We start from the raw sequence: 14,878 nt of genomic DNA on the forward strand, positions 1-14,878 counted from the left end.
AGCATCTCGCTCACTGGTCAGTGTCGACACATCCAGGTGCATGAACTAGGGTGCCTTGTAATCTTCTTTGGAGACTCTCTGTCACTGTCAGGATCTGGCAGTCTGTCTGATATTATAAACTTTTAAATTAACATTTTAAATGTCATGTTCTGCATGTTTCTGAAGCATTAGAGGTTTAATAAACTCTATTAACTTGTATTTCTTAATTTTAAAAATTGGTAACATAAATTAAAATTTTGACCATACTAAGTTAATTCTGTTTAAAAATTTTTGTTTATTTCTCAAAAGAAAATTATGTATGCTTGTTTTGTTATAAAATTCTATCTGTGTTTTCTGTCATAATCTAACTTTTGTTACAAGCACAGAACTAAAACAGAAATGGTTCTTAGCATCTTACATTAAGTTAGCAACTTTTATAAAACTAGAACTTTACACTGTCAGGTTTACCTTAAAAAACAATAATTTTAAATTGAAGCTCTTTATGTATGAACATTAACAATAAAAACATTTTAAAAGCACAATTATCTTATAATCTTATAAATTTAAACATTTTAAAAACTGTTCTTAAAAAGAAATTTAAAATTCCTTAATGTCTTTTGATAATATTAAAAATAAAATACCCTTTATGACTTTAAAACCATGATTACCTGAGTGACAGTTAAATTACAAAGCTTAGCATTTCTGTGTATAGAAGAATTAATATTTTAAATTTTAATTAAAAAAAACTTGTTTATAGGATGGTACCTCATAACTTCCATGTGGTCATAACTTCAGTCAAGATGGTGTTTCAAATATCTTTTTCTTTTTTAAGATTTTTTTATTATTTTAATTTTAAATAGCTTGTTTTACATGTCAATCCCAGTTCCCTCTCCCTCCCCTCCTCCCACACCTCCCAACACCCCCCCCCAGCCTCCCACCCTATCGCCACTTCCTTCCACATAGGGGATATCTAGAGTCTGTCATTTCACTCAGGTTAGGGGCCAGGCACTCCTCTAAGAGTCCAGGCTGAGAGAGCATCTCTCTTTGTGCTATGGGCACACGATGTCTGTTTGTATTCCAGGTATAGACACTGATCCACAGCTCAGGGCCCCATAGGTTGCCCAGGACTCCTCACTGACTCTCACACTCAGAGGGTCTGGATCGGTCCCATGCTGGCCTCCCCGTTGTTGGTCTGGGGTCCAAGAGCTCTCCCCTGTTCAGATCAGCTGTCTCCGCTAGTTTTGCCAGCCCATTCTTTGTCAATCTGCTCTTCGCTCCTCTCTCTCTGTCACTGGGTTCCTTGGGTTCAGTTCAGTGTTTAACTGTGGGTGTTTGCCTCTGCTTCCATCAGTCACTGGATGAAGGCTCCAGGATGGTTATAGACATCAAGTTCATTATCAGGAATGGGCATTCGAGGTGGTCTCTCCACTATTGCTTAGCTTCCCGGTTGGTGTCATCCCTTTAGATCACTAGAGGTCACACTGGTGCCTGATCTATCTTCCAACCTATGATTCCCTCTTCCCCCTATTCTACCCCCCTGTAAAGAGAAAGCCTTCCCGCCAGCCTGGTTCCAGAGCCGCATCAGTCCCAAATAAACACGTAGGAGGCTATATTAATTATGAAGCTGTTGGCCTTGCTTGTTTCTTACTGGCTAACTATGACTTAAGTATTTACCCCATAATTGTTAATCTAAGTATTTCTCTTACCGGAGAGGTTTCTGGGCTTCCTACCCCATGACTTTACATCTTGACTCTCTGTGTTTCTCCTTCCCAGAGTCCTCCTGGACTCCTAGTCCCACCTATCTTGGTTCCCTATTGGCCAACAGTGCTTTATTGACATATACACAAGACTTCCCCCATCATCTCCTCTTTTCTGTCTAAACAAAAAGAAGGGTCTTAATTTTAACATAGTCAAATTATATATAACAGAACAGTTATCAAGTAAGAACACAGTTACAATATTTTGTCTATCAACATTCAGCAAGATTTAAAGAAAATATCATTCATCCCATCCTTGTGAGTTCAAAGTTCTATATGCAGCTTATCTTTTATCATAACTAAGGAAAACTACAATTATAACTATCTATCTTCAACTCCATCAAAGACCACAGAAGGATAATATATACACACTAGAACTGACAGATACATCTTGCTACCTGGACAGTCACCCAAAGTTCCTCTGTAACGTTGGGGCATCCATCTTTAGCCCGAAGACCACAGTGTGTCTGGAAGACTTCTCAGCAAAGCAGGAAATTTCAAACTGTCCAACTGCATCAGCAGTATGTCAGTCATTTTTCTGTGTCCTGAAGAAAGTCTCGTAGACTCTTCCATGAATCAGGAACCCTGAAGGACTGTTTGAATTCAGCAGTCACTTTCCTGTGGGTCCCGCATGTCCAGTTTATAGAGCAACAGTCAAAGAGTCCAGACAAGAGCAGTTTCTTGCCCAAATGGCTAATCTTGCCATGTCGAAAGCAAACTCCATAATGAGTTTCTTCGATGCCCATCTCAGACGTAATTGGTGCTGCCAGAAACAGACATTTCTCATTGTCAAGAAAAACCCTAAACCATTTTAAATGCCATTTTCTGAAGGTCTTTGAAAGGTTTGAAGACTGGCTATCTATCTCAAATATATTTCTGTGTATCTAGAAAACCTAATTATAAGTTCTGACTATTATAAGTAACTATCTATAGTCTGTATTTAATTATGCATTATGTTTTAAAAGATCAGTATAAGCACAATACTTAATCAAGAGGAAAAATATACATATCACAAAATTGACCTTGAATTTGTCAATAAATGAAAAACTATACCCATACCATAATTACCCTTTTTACCATTAAAAAGAGATTGGCTGGCCAGGCGTTGGTGGCTCACACCTTTAATCCCAGCACTCGGGAGGCAGAGGCAGGCGGATCTCTGTGAGTTTGAGGCCAGCCTGGTCTACACAGCGAGTTCTAGGACAGCCTCCAAAGCCACAGAGAAACCCTGTCTAGGAAAAAAAAGGGATTGGCTGTGATCATTAGCCAATTATAAACAACCCCATTTAAATGAAAACAAAGATTTATAAACAAGATGGGAATTAGGACATCGCTCATTCCAAACTGCTTCATGCTGGAAGGGGGCGTTGTTTATATCATGGGGATTATGACAAAACTCAGGAACCTGTTTAAGTCTGTATTTTCAGGGTCTATAAAGCTCCATCATCTTAGCTGTTTCAGTTGTTGGAACACTTGGTCCACTGCTTCCGGGGATCTTGGTTCATCAAACCACAGAAGCCTGGAAGAAATCCTCAGATTTTCATTTTCTGTAGAAACATAAACAAAAACTCCTTTCCCGAGTAACGTACCCTTATACTTAAATTTTGAAGTCAAGGCACTTTCAAAAGATATAAGTTGAATTAATTCAGCAGCATTTATAATCAAGTGTACTTTAGCAGTTGTTCCTTTCTGGGCAATCAAAAAACTGAAAAACACAATAGCATACAGTATCCAGACTCTGTGTATTTTCCATATTTATGTAGCTTATTTATTTACCTATTATTATTCTATTTCTTTTACTTTGATTTATTTTTCTCTGAGACAAGGTTTCTCTTTGGAAATCTGCCTGCCTCTGCCTCTGCAGCAATTCCTACTGGCGTGCGCCACCATAACCGGCTTCTCTATTTACCACGATGCTGTTTCTTTTTCTCTTTCAATCTTATGTATATTTTTTAACACACTGTAAACCTTTAGAGGTATTTCTTCACCGAAGTCTGACTATATTGTACATCTTTGCTTTTCTGGCCACGTGTCTTATCTGTTAAAACTGTGGCTGTTTAAACTGCCGTTTTTCCAAGATGACAGGCATAAGCATGACTCCAGCTCATTGCCTATGCTTGGAGATGTGGTCACTGCCACTTCCAGCTGTATGTACACACCTTTTAATTGTTAGCAGAGCCTCTTAAGACAACCTTGTTTTTTTTTTAATACTGAGTCAGGAAGACTCCCTTAAGCAAGCCACGTGAGTCTCTGCTTGTCCCTAGCAAAATAGAGCACACCTGAGAAAAATGCTGCTACCAGGAACCCATGCTTTTCTCTGTAATTTTGTTTCTAAAATTCCTTTAAAGCTTTTGTTATTCTATGTGGAAATTCATGATCCCACTTCTGAGCACCATTATGTAAGGAGAAGCCTTCCCGCCAGCCTGGTTCCAGAGCTGCATCAGTCCCAAATAAACATGCAGGAGGCTATATTAACTATGAAGCTGTTGGCCTTGCTTGTTTCTTACTGGCTAGCTCTGACTTAAGTATTTATCCCATAATGGTTAATCTAAGTATTTCTCTAACGGAGAAGTTTCCGGGCTTCCTACCCCATGGCGTTACATCTTGACTCTCTGTGTTTCTCCTTCCCAGAGTCCTCCTGGACTCCTAGTCCCACCTATCTTGGTTCCCTATTGGCCAACAGTGCTTTATTGACATATACACAGGACTTCTCCCATCACCCCCCCCACTCAACCTTCCTGTTCCCCCATGACCTACTCTCTCTTCCTCTTCTCCCCCCTCTCTTCTTCCCAGCTCCCACTCCTCCCCCACCCCTCGCCGTGTTGCCCATCTGTTCAGAGGATCTTGCCTCATTCCTCTTCTCTTGGGTACCATGCATATCTCTCTTAGGTTCTTTCCTGTTTCCCAGACTCTCTGTCAGTGGAAGTGCAGAATGGCACTATCCTGATCCATGTCTAAAATCCATATATGAGTGAGTACATACCATGTTTGACTTTTTGTGACTGGGTTGCCTTCACTCAGGATGGTTTCTTCCAGTGCTATCCATTTACCTGCGAATTTCAAGATTCCATTTTTTTATGGCTGAGTGATACTCCATTGTGTAAATGTACCACATTTTATCTATCCACTGTTCAGTCGAGGGGCATCTAGGTTGCTTCCAAGTTCTAGCTATTAAAATAATGTTGCTAGGAATATTGTGGAACAGACGACCTTGTTGTATGAATATGCATCTTTTGGATATATGCCTAAGAGTGGAACTGCTGGGTCTAGTGGTAGATTAATTCCCATTTTCCTGAGGAATCTCCATACTGATTTCCAAAGTGGCTGTACGAGTTGGCACTCCCACCAGCAGTGGAGAAGTGTTCCCCTCTCTCCACATCCTCTCCAGCATAAATTGTCTTAGGTGTTTTTTATTTTAGCCATTCTGACAGGAGTAAGATGGTATCTCAGAGTTGTTTTGATTTGCATTTCCCTGATGGCTAAGGATGTTGAGCACTTTCTTAAGTGTCTCTTGGCCATTTTAGCCTCCTCTACTGAGAATTCTCTGTTTAGTTCTGTACCCCACCTTTTGATTGGATCCTTTGGTGTTTGGAGACTTGCTTCTTGAGTTCTTTGTAAATTTTGGAGATTAACCCTCTGTCAGATGTGGGGTTAGTGAATATCTTTTCCAATTCTGTGGGCTGCCTTTTTGTCTTTTGACTGTGTCTTTGCCTTACAGAAGCTTTTTAGTTTCAGGAGGTCCCATTTGTTAATTGTTGATCTCAGTATCTGTGCCACTGGTGTTATGTTTAGGAAGTGGTCTCCTGTACCAACTCGTTGAAGAGTATCTCCCACTTTCTCTTCTAAGAGTGTCAGTGTGGTTGGATTCATGTTGAGATCTTTAATCCGTTTGGATTTAAGTTTTGTACAAGGCGATAAACATGTATCTATCTGCAGTCTTCTGCATAGCAGTACCCAGTTATGCCAGCACCATTTGTTGAAGATGCTTCCTTTTTCTATTGTATAATTATAGCTTCATTGTTCATAGGTGTGTGGCTTAAAATCAGGGTTTTCAATTTGGTTTTATTGGTCTACCTGTCTATTTTTGTGCCAAAAATAAGCTGTTTTCAGGACTATAGCTCTATAATAGATCTTGAAGTCAGGTATGGTGATGCCTTCTGAAGTTCCTTTATTGTACTGGGTTGTTTTGGCTATCCTAACCAAACTTTTTCCATATAAAATTGATTATTGTTTTTTCAAGTTCTGTGAAGAATTGTGGTGGAATTTTGATAAGGATTGCATTGAATCTGTAGACTGCTTTTGGCAAGATTGCCATTTTTATTATGTTGATCCTACCAATCCAAGAGCATGGGAGATCTTTCCATTTTCTGGTATCCTCTCTGGTTTCTTTCTTTAAAGACTCAAAGTTCTTGACATACAGGTCTTTCACTTCCTTGGTTAACATTATCCCCAGATATTTGATGCTGTTTATGGCTATTGTAAAGGGTGAGGTTTCTCTGATTTCTTTCTCAGCCACTTCATCATCTATATATAATAGGACCACTGATTTTTTTAGTTTACCTTGTATCCTGCCACATTGCTGAAGGTGTTTATCAGCTCTAGGGGTTCCCTTGCAGAGTTTTTCAGGTCACTTATGTAAACTATCATATCATCTGCAAATACTGAAAGGTTGACTTCTTCTTTTCCTATTTGTATCCCCTTTATCTCCTTTTGTTGTCTTATTGCTGTACCTAGAACTTCAAGTACAATATTGAGGAGATATGGAGAGAGTGGACAGCCTTGTCTTGTTCCTGATTTTAGAGGAATTGCGTTGAATTTCTCTCCATTTAGTTTGATGTTAGCTGTTGGTTTACTGTATATTGTCTTTATTATATTCAGGTATGTTCCTGTTATCCCTGATCTCTCTAGGACCTTTATCATGAAGGGGTGCTGGATTTTGTCAAAGGCTTTTTCAGCATCTAGTGAGATGATCATGTGGTTTTTCTTGCGCAGTTTGTTTATATGGTGGATTGCATTGATAGATTTTCTAATGTTGAACCATCCCTGCATTCCTGGGTTGAAGCCTACTTGATTATGGTGGATGATTTTTCTGATGTATTCTTGAATCCAGTTTGCTAGTATTTTATTGAGTATTTTTGCATCAATGTTCATGAGGGAAATTGGTCTATAGTTCTCTTTCTTAGTTGTGTCTTTGTGTGGCTTGAGTATCAAGGTAATTGTAGCCTCGTAAAAAGAGTTTGGCAGTGAGCCTCCTGCTTCTATTGTGTGGATTACTTTGAGGAGTATTGGAATGAGCTCTTCTTTGAATTTCTGGTAGAATTCTGCACTGAAGCCATCTGGGCCTGGGCTTTTTTTGTTTGGGAGACTTTTGATGACTGCTTCTATTTCATTAGGGGTTATAGGTTTGTTTAGAGTGTTTATCTGTTCTTGATTTAGTTTTGGCAAGTGATATCTATCCAGGAAACTGTCCATTTCCTTTAAATTTTGGAATTTTGTGGAGTACAGATTTTCAAAGTATGCACTGATGATTCTCTCGATTTCCTCAGAGTCCGTTGTTATGTCCCCTTTTTCATTTCTGATTTTGTTAATTAGCATGCTCTTTCTCTGTCTTTTGGTTAGTTTGGACAGTGGTTTGCCTACCTTGTTGTTTTTCTCAAAGAACCATCTCTTTGTTTCATTGATTCTTCTCAATGTTTTCCTGGTTTCTACTTGATTGATTTCAGCCCTCAATTTGATTATTTCCTGGCTGTCTGCTCCTCCTGTGTGAGTTCCCTACGTTTGGTTCTAGAGCATTCAGCTGTGCTATTAATTCTCTAGTGTGACTGTTCTCCAGTTTCTTCATGTGGGCACTTCATGCTATGAACTTTCCTCTCAGCACTGCTTTCAAAGTGTCCCATAAGTTTGCGTATGTTGTGTCTGCATTCTCATTGAATTCCAGGAAATCTTTAATTTCTTTTTTTATTTCTTCCTTTACCCAGGGATGGTGCAATTGTGCATTGTTCAATTTCCAGGAGTTTGTAGGGTTTCTGTGATTTGTGTTAGTGTTGAATTCTAATTTTAATTCATGGTGGTCTGATAAGATACAGGGGTTGATTCCAATTTTTTGTATCTGTGGAGATTTGCTATGTTTTCTATTATGTGGTCAATTTTAGAGAAGGTTCCATGTGGCACCGAGAAGAAAGTATATCCCTTTGTGTTTGGGTGGAATGTTCTATATATGTCTGTTAAACCCAGTTGGGTCACAACTTCTATTAGTTCTTTTGTATCTTTGTTAAGTTTCTGTCTGGAGGTCCTGTCTAGTGATGAGAGGGGAGTGTTGAAGTCTGCTACTACTAATATGTGAGATTTTATGTGCGATTTGAGCTTTAGTAATGTTTCTTTCACGAATGTGGGTGCCTTTGTATTTGGGGCATAGATGTTCAATATTGAGACTTCATCTTGATGGACTTTTCCTTTGATGAATATGAAATGTCCTTCTTCATCTCTTGTGATTGATTTAATTTGAAGTCTAGTTTGTTAGATATTAGGATTGCTACAGCCACTTGTTTCTTGGGTGCCTTTGAATGGAAAATCTTTTCCCAATCCTTTACTCTGAGGTAATGTCTGCCTTCGATGTTAAGATGTGTTTCTTGTATGCAGCAGAAGGAAGGTTCTGTCTTCATATCCATTGTGCTAGTCTGTGTCTTTTTATAGGCAAGTTGAGACCATTGACATTGAGGGATATCAATGACCACTGATTGATGATTCTAGTTTGTGCTTGATTTACTGGTAGTGGAGTTATTGTGTGTAGGTTCTCTTCCTTTTTCTTTTGGTGTTTGGTAAAGTGGAGTTATCTATTGCCTGTGTCTGTTTGAATATAGTTATCTTCCTTGGATCTAGGTTTTCCTTCTAGTACTTTCTGTACAGCTGGATTCATGGATATGTATTATTTAAATCTGTCTTTGTCATGGAATATTTTGTTTTCTCCATCTATGGTAAATGAAAGCTTTGCTGGATATAGTAATCTTGGCTGGCATCCTTGTTCCTTTAGCATTTGTAGGCCATCACTTAAGGATCTTCTGGCTTTCATCGTTTCCATTGAGAAGTCAGGTGTAATTCGGATAGGTCTGCCTTTATATGTTACTTGGCCTTTTTCTTTAGCTGCTCTTAATATTTTCTCTTTATTCTGTAGGTTTGATGTTTTGATTATTATATGGCGAGGTGACTTCTTTCTTTGGTCCAGCCTATTTGGTGTTCTGTAAGATTCTTGTATTTTCATAGGCATATCCTTCTTTAGGTTAGGGAAGTTTCCGTCTATGATTTTGTTGAATATGTTTTCTATACCTTTTTCAGCTGTATTTCTTCACCTTCTTCTATACCTATTATTCTCAGGTTTGGCTTCTCCTTGGTGTCCCATATTTCCTGGATATTTTATGTTAGGGATTTGTTGGATTTGAGATTTTCTTTGGTTGACTATTGTATATCCTCTAATGAGTCTTCAACACTGAGATTCTCTCTTCTATCTCTTGTATTCTATTGGTGATACTTGCATCTGTAGTTCCTGATTGTTTACTCAGGTTTTCCATTTCCAGCATCCCCTCATTCTGTGTTTTCTTTATTGTTTCTATTTCAGCTTTCAATCCTTCAACTGTTTGGGTTGTTTCCTTCATTTGTTTGGTTGTTTTTTCTTGGTACTCTTTAGATTCTTTGAGATATTGGTTTATTTCTTGAATTATTCCCCCATTTCATGGATTTTTTGTTTGTTTTTTCTTCTATTTCCTTAAGGGATTTCCTTGTTTCCTCTTTGCAGGTCTCTATCATCTTCATAAAATAATTTTGAAGGTGTGTCTCCTCTGCTTCATCTATGTAGTGCTTTTCAGGTCTTACTGCGTTGGTTCTCTAGATTCTGGTGGAGTCATGTTGGTCGTTCTGTTGCTGAGTGAGCTCTTATTCTGTCTTCTTCCCATCTCTTCTTCCAGTGGGTGCAGGTGGGGTCCTTCAATCTCCACTGGTCTCCTTCCTTCCTGAAGCTGAAGATGGGGTCACCCCAGGTTGGAGTTGTAAAGGCTGATGCTTTTCTTGTGTGGGCGGGTCTTCTGGATGCCAGGAGCAGACTCCTGGAAGATTGAGGAGATGAGTCTTGGGTGGGGGTGGGGAGTGTCCCCCAGGAGACCCAAACACACCTCTCAACACATCTCTTAAAGAAAGGAAAGCCAAGTAGAAACTTGCTGGAAATAGAAAATCAGATACAAGCATAGCCAACATAATACAAGAGATGGAAGAGAGAATCTCAAGTGTTGAAGATACATTAGCAGAAATAGATTCATCGACCAAAGAAAATGTTATATCCAACAAATTTTTAACACAAAATATCCAGGAAATCTTGGACACCATAAAAAGACCATCCTAAGAATAATAGGTGGGGTGTGGGGGGCGGGGGAGAAGGGGAGGGAGCTGGGATTGACAGGTGAAGTAAGCTTGTTGCTAATTTAAATAAATAAAAAGAATAATAGTTATATAACATGGTGAAGAATCTAGCTCAAAGGTGCAGAAAACAAATTCAACAAAATCATACAAAAAATTGCCCAACCTAAAGAAGGACATGCCTATGTAAGTAAAAGAAGCTTATAGAACACCAAATAGACTGGGTCAAAAAATGCTCCCTTGACACATACTAATCAAAACACCAAACATATATAATAAAGGAAGTATATTAAGAGCAGTGAAGGAAAAAGGCCAAATAACATATAAATGCAGACCTGTCAGAATTACACCTGACTTCTCCATGGGAACTCTGAAAGCCAGAAGGTCCTGGATAGATGTTCTACTAACACTAAGAGACCAGGTATGCCAGCTCAAACTATTATACCTAGAAAAGCTTTCCATCAGTATAGATGGAAAAACAAGATATTCCATGACAAAACCAGATTAAAAACTACACATCCACAAATTTAACCCTACAGAAAACACTGGAAGGAAAACTTCAATCCAAGGAAGTTAGCTACACTCACAAAAACATAGGCAATAAATGATCCCACATTACCAAAACCCCCAAAAGGGAAACACACAATAATACCAATGGTAACAAACCCAAAGAAAACAGGAATCAACAATTCATGGTCATTAATATCTCTTTTATCATGGTCTCAAATCACCTATAAAAAGACAAAGGTTAACAGAATGGATACAAAGAGAAAATCCATCCTTCTTCTACATACAAGGAAAACACCTCAACTTCAAAGACAGACATTACCTCAGAGTAAAGGGTTGGGAAAAAATTTCCAATCAAATGGACCCAAGAAACAAACTGGTATGTGTGGTGGGAGTTTCTGTCCAGTCTGGTCCTGCTTCCCTTCAGCCCTGATTAAACACACAGAGTCTTATATTAATTAAAACGGTTTGGCTAATGGCTCAGGCTACTTATTGGCTAGCTCTCACTTAATTATTAACCAATTTCTATTAAACTATGTATTGCCATGAGGCAGTGGCTTACCCATAATGCTTCTGTGTGTTACTCCTTTGGTGGCTACATGGTGTCTCCTTGGCTGCTTCTCTCTTCCTTCTCTCCCCAGGTTGTCCTTTAGCCCTGCTTATAGTTCATGCCTGGCTACTGGTTAATAAGTGCTTTATTCATCAACCAATAAGAAAAACATATATACAGAAGGACACCCCCATCAGGTGTAGCTATCCTAATATCTAACAAATTAGAATTCATACTAAAATTTATCAAAAGAGATGAAGAACGGCCATTTCATATTCATCACGATGAAGTTTCAATTCTGAACATCTATGCCCCAAATACAAAGACACCCATATTTGTAAAAGAAACATTACTAAAACTTAAATCACACATAAAACTTCACACTCTTATAGAGGGAGACCTCAACACCTCACTCTCACCACTGTACAGGTCTACCAGACAGAAACTTAACAAAGAAATAAAGGAACTAACAGAAGTTATGACTCAACAGGGTTTAACAGACATCTATAGAACATACCATCCAAACACAAAAGAATATACCTTCTTCTCAGAACCTCATGGGACCTTCTCTAAAATCAACCACATACTCAGGAAAAACAAATCTCACCAGATACAAAAAATTGGAATAACTCCCTGTATCTTATTTACCATGGCTTAAAGTTAGAACTCAACGGAAACATTAATTTTAGAAAGCCCACAAACATGGAAATTGAACAATGATCAACTGAATCACCCCAAAATAAAGGAAGAAATAAATAAAGAAATTAAAGACTTCCTATAATTCAATGAAAATGAATGTACAACATACCCAAACTCATGGGACACGTTTTAAGCAGCACTAAGAGGAAAGTTCATAGAAGTACCTACATAAAGGAACTGGAGACTACCCACACTAGAGACTTACCAGCACACCAGACAGCTTTATAAAAAAGAAACAAACTCACCCAGGAGGAGTAGATGCCAGCAAATAAATTGAGGACTGAAATCAATAAATAGAAACAAAGAAAACAATATAAAGAATCAGTGAAACAAAGAGTTGATTCTTCAAGAAAATAAACAAGACATACAAACCTTTATTCAAACTGACCAAAAGACTGAGAGAGAATATCCAAATTTACAAAATCAGGAAGGAAAGGGGGGACATAACCAACACTGAGGAAATCCAGAGAATCATCAGGTCACACTTTGAAAGTCCATTTTCTATAAAATTGGAAACTTTAAAGAAAGTGAACAATTTTCTGGATAGGTATCACTTACCACAATTCAATCAAGACCAGGTAAACAATTTAAATAGACCTATAGTCCCTAATGAAATAGAAGCAGTCATCAAAAGTCTCCCAACCAAAAACTTTCCAGGGTCAGATGGTTACAGTGCAGAGTTCTACCAGAATTTCAAAGGAGAACTAATACCAATACTTCACAAATTGTTCCACACAATAGAAACAGAAGGGTCATTAACAAACTCTTTTTACAAGTTACAATCACTTTGGTTGGGACCAAGTGGGGAAATGGGTCCACACAAAGACACAACTAAGAAACAAAATTACAGACCAGTCTTCCTCATGAACACTGATGCAAAAATACTCAATCAAATATTGAAAAACAGAAACCAAGAACACACCAGAAAATCATCCACCATGACCAAGTAGGCTACATCCCAGAGATGCAGTATGGTTCAACATATGAAAATTCATCAATGCAATCCACCATATAAACAAACTGAATTAAAAAATACATATGATCATCTCAGCAGATGCTGAAAAAGTCTTCAACAAAATTCAACAACCCTTCATGATAAAGGTCTTGGAGAGAATAGGGATACAAGAACATACCTAAATATAATAAAGGCAATATACAGCAACCCACCAGTCAACATCAAACCAAATGGAGAAAAACTCTAAGCAATCCCACTGAAATCAGGAACAATACAAGGCTTCCCACTCTCTCCATATCTATTCAACACAGTATTTAAAGTTCTAGTTAGAACAATGAGGCAACAAAGGAGATCAAAGGGATACAAATTGGAAAAGAAGTCAAACTTTCATTATTTGCAGATGATATTATAGTTTACATAAGTGACAAGAAAAATTATATCAGGAACACCTCAGCTGACAAACACCTTCAGCAAAGTGGAAGGATACAAGATTAACTAAAAAAAAATCATTAGCCCATCTATATATAGATAATAAACGGGCAGAGAAAGACATCAAAGAAACACCACCCTTAACATTGCCACAAACATTATAAAATATCTTGGGGTAACACTGACCAAACAAGTGAAAGACCTGTATGACAAGAACTTTAAGTCTTTAAAGAAAGAAATTAAAGACGATATCGGTAAATTAAAAGATCTCTCATGCTCTTGGATAGGTGGGATCAACATAGTAAAAATGGCAATCTTGCCAAAAGAAATCTACAGATTCAATGCAATCCCTATCAAAATCCTAGCACAGGTCTTCCCAGACCTTGAAAAAATAACACTCAACTTCATAGGGAAAAACAAAGACCCAGGTCAGCTAAAATAACTCTGTACAATGAAGGAACTTTGGCTTCTCTACTACAGAGCTATAGTAATCCCAAAACGGTATTTATCCGTAGTACATGAGTGGGCTTTTTGGATCCCATTCCCTATGGAGGGAAACTCTTTCAACCTAGATATGGGGGGGGAGGGTCTTGATCCTGGCCCCAAATGATGGGACAGACTTTCATGCTTTCCCATGTCAGGCCTCACACTCTGTAAGGAGCGGATGGGGGTTGGGATGGGGAGGGAGGGAGGGAGGGTGTGAGGATAGGAAGGTATGGGAATTGGGATTCGTATGTAAAATAAGATTGTTTTTAATTTAAATAAATTAAAATACTGTTTGTGGCATAGGGTCCAGGATGAGATGTGAGGACAGATGTGGGGTAGGTACAGGATGAGGACAGATGTGGGGTGGGTACAGGATGAGGACAGATGTGGGGTGGGTACAGGATGAGGTGTGAGACGCAGGATGAGGTGTGAGATTCGGGATGAGGTGTGAGATTCGGGATGAGGTGTGAGATTCGGGATGAGGTGTGAGGACATGATTTTGGAAAGTGTAGAGGGTGTGAATGCAGGAAGGGGTTGTGTGAAAAGATAGAGCATGAGGTGTGGGTATAGGTTTTTGGGTGAGTTACCGGATGTGGAAATGGTAACAGGCTGTGGGAATAAATACAAGATGAGGGAGGGTATAGTCTTGGTAAGGCATACAGGATGTGGCCGTCAGTACAGAATGTGGGAAATGGGTCCGGCACTTGGAGTGGGTGCAGGCTTTGGTATGGGTCAGGGATTTTAAAGAGTGTAGGATGTGGTTTGGAATAAGGTACAGGATGAGGTATGGGCACAGGTTTTTGGAAGTGGCTCGGGATGAGGATATGGGTACAGGACAGGGTTGGGTATGGGATTTTGGTTAGGGTCAGGATGCGGAATGGGTTCAGGTTTTGGAATGGGTGTGGGTTTTTGGAAATGGTACTGAATGTGAATATGGAAACAGGTTGTGGGAAGGTGCAGCAGGATTTATGGGTACAGGATTTCGGAAGTGGTACAGGATGTGAATGCCGCTACAGGTTGCAGGAAATGGGTACAGGATGTGGAATGGGTACACGTTTCAGAATGGTTGTATGTTTTTGGAAAGGGTACAGGACTTGGGTGTGGGATAGGTTG

Source organism: Mesocricetus auratus, unplaced genomic scaffold, assembly GCF_017639785.1.
Source record: "Mesocricetus auratus isolate SY011 unplaced genomic scaffold, BCM_Maur_2.0 Super-Scaffold_6731, whole genome shotgun sequence".
NCBI classification, from domain to species: Eukaryota; Metazoa; Chordata; class Mammalia; order Rodentia; family Cricetidae; genus Mesocricetus; species Mesocricetus auratus.